Source organism: Crinia signifera, chromosome 19, assembly GCF_055691185.1.
Source record: "Crinia signifera chromosome 19, ASM5569118v1, whole genome shotgun sequence".
NCBI classification, from domain to species: Eukaryota; Metazoa; Chordata; class Amphibia; order Anura; family Myobatrachidae; genus Crinia; species Crinia signifera.
In genome coordinates this window covers 21,993,344-22,001,392 of record NC_139226.1, presented here as the reverse complement: position 1 = coordinate 22,001,392, position 8,049 = coordinate 21,993,344, and positions in this window count along the sequence as shown.

Sequence of the window (8,049 nt, the reverse complement as noted above, 5' to 3'; positions counted from 1 at the left end):
GGTATAACACACCGACAGTCGGGATTCAAATGCAGTAAGGCGTCTATACATTTATTAGGTTTGAACCTTACACACTCGTTAAGCTACTGTAACTTAACTAAAGTAACTCACACTGACGCAATAAGGACTCGGACACCAAAGCATTATATTTAAAGGTCATATATATTTATTCCGTGGTATGACCCCTCTTCGTAAAGGGCTGGCAATAAGGCACCACGTAATGTCCAGCTCTAGTCACATCAAAATGGTGGCGACGTAAATGCTCCAACTATTAAATATTAATATTGGAGATGTGCGGGCTTGGAGCCTCCCGCCTGACTCGGATCCGGGCTCGGCAGCAAAACGTCATCGTCCGGCGTCGGATTCTCGCAAGATCCGGAACTCTTTATAAGTCCCGACTCCGGCACCATTCTTCATTCGGAATGTGAAAGTCAGACATCACGGATGTGTCTGTGCTATCTGCAAGGAGGGTAAAGCTATGGGGGACAAAGTAACTCTAATGGGAAACAAACTAATAGAGGCACTAATGGAGGCACTAATGGGAGCTGTTTAAGGGGGACAGGGGACGCTGAAACTAAAGGGTACATTTACTAAGGGGGAACTACTAAGCATAAAACTAGTAAAGACCAGGGTACAACTACTAAGGGGGAACTACTGTCATGGACACTATACTAAGGGGGTATTACTAAGGGCACTATTATGTGGCACTACTATGGAGGGCTGCTATAAGGGACTGCTGTGGGGGGATTGCTGGAAAAAAATATATATTTTTACTGCAGGGCTGCTCGATATCAGTCCAGCTGTCCTGCCCAGTGTCCCATATCAGTCCAGCTGTGCTGCTCAGTGTCCCATATCAGTCCAGGGGAGCTGCCCCCATTTTGAATAAAAATAAAAGAAGGTATATTTGTACCTGCAAGGGGTTTTAAGTGTGCCATATCAGTCCAGGGGTGCCCCCATGTGTGTCATATAATTCAATGGGTGCCCCTATGTATCCTGTATCAGTCCAGGGGTGCCCACATGTGTGCCATATAATTACAGGGGTGCCCCCATGTTTCCCAGATCAGACCAGGGGTGCCCAAATGTGTCCCATATCAGTCCAGGGGTGCTCACATGTGTCTCGTATCAGTACAGAGGTGCCCGCATGTGTGCCATATCATTCCAGGGGTGCCCCATGTGTCCTGTATCAGTCCAGGGGAGCCCGCATGTGTGCCGTATAATTCTTTGTAATGAAAAGGTTTTTTTTTTTTTTTTTTTTACTGCAAGGGCTGTTAAATGTGATGTATCAGTCCAGGGGAGAGCCAAGAGTGCTGTATAATTCCAGTTGTGCTGCTCTTTTTTTTTAATTAAAGAATAAAAGTTTTTCTTTTTTTCTGCAGGAATGTTGCCATATCTGCCATATAATTCCATGTCTGCTGCCATGTGTGCCGTATCAGTCCAGGGGTGCTGCCATCTGTGCCGTATAATTCCATGTGTGCTGTATCAGTCCAGAGGTAATGCTAAGTGTGTCTTATAAGTCCAGGGGTGCCTGCATGTGCGCCGGTAATTCCATCGGTGCCCCCCATGTGTCCTGTATCAGTCCAAGGGGCCCGCATGTGTGCCGTATAATTCCAGGGGTGAGCCAAGTCTGACGTAAAATTCATGGGGTGCTGCCGAGTGTGCTGTATTAGTCCAGAGGTGATGCTAAGTGTGCCGTATCAGTCCAGAGGTGAGCCAAGTGTGCCGTATCAGTCCAGGGGTGAGCCAAGTGTGCTGTATAATTCATGGGGTGCTGCTAAGTCTGCCATATCAATCCAGAGGTGCTGCCATTTTTTTTTTTAAATAATAAAAAAGTTTGGTACTTGTGTACTAGCACGGCGCCCATTGCATCGCAGGCCATATCGCATGCGATGCGATGCGGCGCGATATCGGGCGATGTTGTACAATGGCATACAATTTTAAAATTGTATGCTATTGTATATGGCATACAATGCCATACAATGCGATACGATGCGATTATAAATTGTATAAGCACCCTAATGGGTGCTTACAATGCTTAAATGCACCCCCACGCCACCCCCCAAGTATAAACGTGAACCCGAAGCGTGGCGAGCACAGCGAGCCCGCGAGGGGCGGCGGTACGCGTCCTATGACCTTTTCATACCCCCACTATCCACGTCGGCGTGGAGTTGATTTTATAAAGTGTGGCGAGCGCAGCGAGCCCGAAGCGCGGCGAGCGCAGCGAGCCCCGCGTGGGGACGCGGATACCTTCACAGGTATCCGCGTCCCCTCGCGGGCTTCACAGGTATCCGCGTCCGCTCGCCACGCTTCGGGCTCGGTGGCTCGCTGTGCTCGCCACACTTTATAAAATCAACTCCACGCCGACGTGGATAGTGGGGGTATGAAAAGGTCGTAGGACACGTACCACCGCCCCTCGTGGGCTCGCTGCGCTTGCCACGATTCGGGTTCACGTTTATAATTGGGGGGTGGCGTGGGAGTGCATTTAAGCATTGTAAGCACCCATTAGGGTGCTTAAAAGCACCCATCAGGGTGCTTATACAATTTAATATTGCATATGCGTTAAAATCGCATCGCATCCCATCGGGTGTAGGGCATGCGATGCAATTAAAAAGTCAGGCGACTAATTATCGGGGCGCCGTGCTAGTACACAAGTACCAAAAGTTTTTTATTTATTTTTACTGCAGGAAAGTCACCATGAGTGCCATATAATTCCATGTGTGCTGTATCAATTCAGGCAGTGGCGTAACTATATATGTTGCGCCCCCAGCCATAATATTTTCTGCTCCCCCCCCCCAAAAAAAAAATGGCTTCCACGTCCCGCAACCCCCCCACCTGTAAGTCGCCGGCGCAGCTGTCAGTCAGTGAGTCAGTGTCAGGCAGCGATGATGTCCCGACGCGGCGAAGTGTCTGTGTGCTGTGCGGTATCTGCCTCTCTGCTGCATCTGTTCCTGGGATCACCGTCCACAGCAGCCCCATCCCCAGACATCCCCCCCATTTCCGACATCTGGGGGGGACATTTACCCGGCGTCTGGGGGGAAAGGGGCAGCGCAGGGTGCACATTTCTGGCGTCTTGGCGGGGGTGAGAGGGCAGCACAGGGCACACATTTACGGTGTCCTTCCCTGTGCTGCTGTGCCCCAGTAGCTCCGCCCCCCCCCCCCCCCCCGCCACCACTGATGCTAAGTGTGCTGTATCAGTCCAGGGGTGAGCCAAGTCTGCCAAATAATTCCTAGGGTGAGCCAAGTATGCGTATTATATACGGGGTGTTGCCAAGTGTGCTGTATCAGTCCAGGGGTGATGCTAAGTGTGCCATATCAGTCCAGTGTTTGTGCCGCCCACTTGTGTCCTTTATCATAGTCATCCAGCTACCTTTTGGCCTAAAAACAATGTTGTGAGGTGTGTGGTGTTCAGAATAGACTGGAAATGAGTTGAAATTTATGTTATTGAGGTTAGTAATATCTTAGGAGCAAAAAAACCCACCAAATTATGTGATTTTAGCATTTTTTATGCTTTACAAAAAAAATCAGAACCCAAAACCTTGAGGGGGTGTTTTGGCAATACCTATTAGAACCCAAAACCTGAAGGTAATCAGAACCCACAACCCAAAATGCGAAAAGTGGCCAGTGAACATCCCTAATTAATATGGTGAGGACTGAGACGTCCCATCTGACTACGGCACATCCTGATGTTGAAAAGACTCACCACCCCTTATCTGGCCGGTGTGCACACTCCCGTGAAGGAGTGGCCAAATTGGACGCAAAGACAGGACACACCCGCCGTCTTTTTCAGGGGCGGTGCCTCCCAACGCTCACTTATGCCACAAGTGACCGCTGGACCGTACAGCCTAATGTCTGAGAAATGATAAATGCACCAAAATCAACCATTCATTTTTTATGCCGAAACGGCAAGGGAGAGACTGAAAGAACTTCTGCAAGAGGAAGTACATCCTGTCAGGACCTGCCTATATATTCCTCACCTAAGCTCACACACCTATGTTCACCCATAGGCTACCTAAAACTGAAACCAACTTTTACACAACTACGGTAGCAGTCATTAACTCCTTCCTGCAAACCCAAAAATGTAAACCTCTTTACTACGCTCTAACTTAGGCAGCCCTCGCTTACTCTTGTCACAAGGCTGTTTATGGTATAGCAAGATGCTCAGGGGCATGTCCTTTTCATAATGTGGACAGACAAAAAATAAACATGGGATTCCCACATGTACAGTAGCACACTTAGGTTCTGAGTCTCCAGCAGCAGATAAAATGTCTATTAAATAACCTGGAGGGAGGTTGTTGTTTAGCCAGTTTAAGCAGCAGCAGGGCACAATGTTAGACACTTTAGAAAGTAAATAAAGGAAAATTCCACCCATTTTATCAATTTATATAAAAATATATGCACTGCTCTATAAAACTGTAAAGTGTAACCCACTCCATGCAATAGGCATGCAGTGGGTTAAACATCTAAGGCTGTTCAACATCCAATGCTCAATAAGGATTTAGGGAATAGCTGGGATATGGGTACAGGAAAGGGAGGAGTCTTCCTCTGTTTACTGAAGGTTTCCCCGCCCTCCCTCCATTATAGGCTTGTGGTTGGGTGGGTGTTAATTGCGTTGGCTGATAGGCGGGAAAGAACGGCAGATTAATGGAATTAGGCTTGGTTTTCGGTGCGCTGGCCTCTCATTGGCTTAGGCCTTCGCTAGATCACCCGCTCGGGGGCAGTGACCCCACATGGACGAGTGCATAGTCGATGCAATAGGTCAAGTGGATACCGCTTGTTTTGGTAGGTTTGATTATATATGCAGATTGCGGGGTGGATTTTAGTTAATTAGCCGTTCGTTCTGGGCCACCATTAATTAATTAATTATTAAAAATGAATCTAGCTTAAAGTGCTTTAAATAAATCAGCTATTTCTGCCAAACTGAAGTCTCAGAGTCTTTATTTCAGGTTCAGTTTGTAAGTTTACGAAATGTGAATGTATATACATGCTAGAGGTCACACACATCAGATGCTAGGATATTTAAGGCAGTGTTGGAATAAGCCAATTATGTGAACACTTAACATTATGACAAATGGCTGTAATAAGACAGCATAGGTGAAATAGCAAATATCTGTATTTAATCTCCATACAGTGGTGGCAGTGGTAATCTAGCTGTAATCATTGACAAGGTGGAGTTTGATGTGTTTGCATTGTGTGGTACAGTCTCTACTATATGTAGCACAGTCGTTGGCAGTGGTTCCCAAACTGTGTGCCTAGGCACCCGGTGGTGCATCGGTGGTGTTCGCAAGGGTGCCTCTGGTTGGGGGTCCACGACAAAAACACATGTGTTTCAAAATTTGGGACAAAAAATGTGAAAAACCCCATGTCGACCTTTTGACTGTCAGCCTTCCCCATATCGACCTAATGCTTGTGTCGACCCAACGACCTTCCTGCATGTTGACCTTAATGCATGTCAACCTTAATGCATGTCGACCTAATGGTGTCAACCTGATGCTCGCCGACCAACATGCTGTCTACCCAATGATCCATACCTTAATAATGGATGTTTCCAATACAGTACAATGCTGTTTGGTTCTAATTCAGCGCTGACCTTTTGTCCTTCACTGAAACACTGAAATGAGTTATGTACGATAGAAAGTGCATCCATTGACTACTATCAGGTCAGATACAAATCTTCAGCTCTAATCTACCCCACAAGCTGGTTATCAGTTCCATAATTCAGACAGACGTTGTACTATCTCAGAAATACATCCCTTCTGTAACAGACAATTCTAAATGTTCAAAAATATCCATTGAAATACTGTGCAGAGAGGAGCGCGCAATGGTCAGTCACTAAGAACACATGAAAGCAAACAGGTAAGAAACATGTAGGGTTACCTGCTGTAGGTAACCCACATTATATACAGTGTATAGCAGTAATTGCCTATCCTCATTGCAAAATCATATTATTCATGATGAATTTTATATTGTATATATTAATTGCTGTCACTTGCCGAAAGTCTTTTTCTCTAAGGACTGGAATAACGTTGACACAAAAGTAACGAGGCTTTGGGTCTTATTTAATATACATTCCACTGTTTTAGAAACCCCCGCATGTTTTAAAAAAATTGCAGCAAATTAAATGAACCCCTTTTTGTATATTAATAGGCAAAAATAACAGAGGCCTCTAACATTGCGTGAACTGAAACTACCCTCAGATGTACTGTAGATTGTATGCCGCGGTGGTTCTCAAACTCGGTCCTAAGGTACCCCCCAACAGTTTACATTTTATAAGTCACCGAGCAAGTGGACAGGTGCAATCATTACTCTCTGACACATTTTAATAGATCCAAAGGTGGAGCTAATTATTTCACTTGTGATTAGGTGTGGAGACGTGGAACACATGCACTGCTGGGGGTCCTTCACCTGATAAATATACAGAACAACACTGTTAGCCTGCAAAGACATGTCACTTCCAGTTCTGTCCTTTAACTCTGGGTTTTCTTGTCCATCATGCAGAATCTAGTAATAAACTTCCAGTCAATTTTGAATGTGAAACTTGGGATCACAGGAAAATTGAAATTAATTAGAGACAATGAAAATACGGGCTGTTATTTAAAGTGAAAATTTTAGTTTAGCATTATATACAGGCAGCAAGCACAAAATAAATAATGACCAAAAATATAAACCTGTGTTACATTGGGTGATTTGACTTATTGGATTGACCTGATGCTTAAGAACACAGACTCTGGTTTGGATTTGACACTACGGCACCTGTACCTATATACTACTGTAAGTTTATGCAATAGCCTATCCATACTTTCTCTAGACTAACCTAAAGATATCTACATGTACAGAGAGAGAGAGAGAGAGAGAGAGAGAGAGAAGCAGGTGTGGATCATCTGTGGGGTTGCACATTTATAGAATTACGCAAATACTTGTTATAAGGCATGGGGGGGGGTAGTCAATCCTGGGCATTTTGGGGGAAATTCGACTCACCTTATTCAAATCCCGGTGCTGATTTTTTTGTCTGAGCGAAAAATTTAGCATTGGCGAAAACCATGTAAATTGGCGAAATTGCCACAAATTCTCATGGTTTTGGTGAATTTGTGACCTACTGCTAACCCCCTCCCCCCCTCCAACCCCCCCCCCCCCCCCCCCCCAAAAAAAAAAAATAAACAATAAAGGTCATGGACGAAAATGTACTAAAATATGGGTGAAAATGATTGATTACTGATAGGTGAATCTTTGCCTTTTTTTTCACCTGGTGAAACATCTAGCCAAGATTGAATACCCCCATAGAGTATACTTCTAGAAGCACAATTAGGTGTGTAATCATGGCACATTATATTCCAATTCATTATTCTACATTCAATGAACACATTTTCACCATCTTTGTCTCATCTCCAGTTTTTAACTGAACAAATTAGCAATCTGTAGCAGGGCTGTCTTATCTTTCTGTCTGTTGTAATTCACTCTCATTATTAATGTTTGGATACTGATTGTGCAGCGCAGTATCACTGCTGATAAAATGGTGGAAGCGTAAGAAATATTAACAAACGCCTGAGAAAGGGACAATAGCAGTTTCCTAAACAGACCCCAATACCTTATTTGGCAGCAAAACTGAATTTGGACGAAACATTTATGCTGTGTCACTAAACTCTGTGGTAGAGCATGAGTTTGTATTTTATCTTTTAACATTGAAAACAGAATCGGTATTTGCAGACATTTTTTTCCCATATTTTCTATTGACTACTTTTAACATTATAAAGTATAATTGTAAAAAATATATACATACAGATGGAGCGCCTCTTGTTCAGCGCTGTGGCTCGCCAGAATGCCCCTATTGGCGAGCCGGTGCTCCATCTAACTGGGATTCACATGCGTCCAACACGCATGCGCGTCCCAGTTACTGGGCAGGTTGGGACGTGAACCCTGCCCATCTCCACTTCTGGGAGATGGGCAGGGTTAGCAGGGGGGGGGGTGGCGTTGGGAACCGGCGACGAGGCGTTGGGGACACGGCGGTTGAAGGGGATGCGTGTGACTCTTGTGCGCGAGCATCCCCTTCCGGTGGCT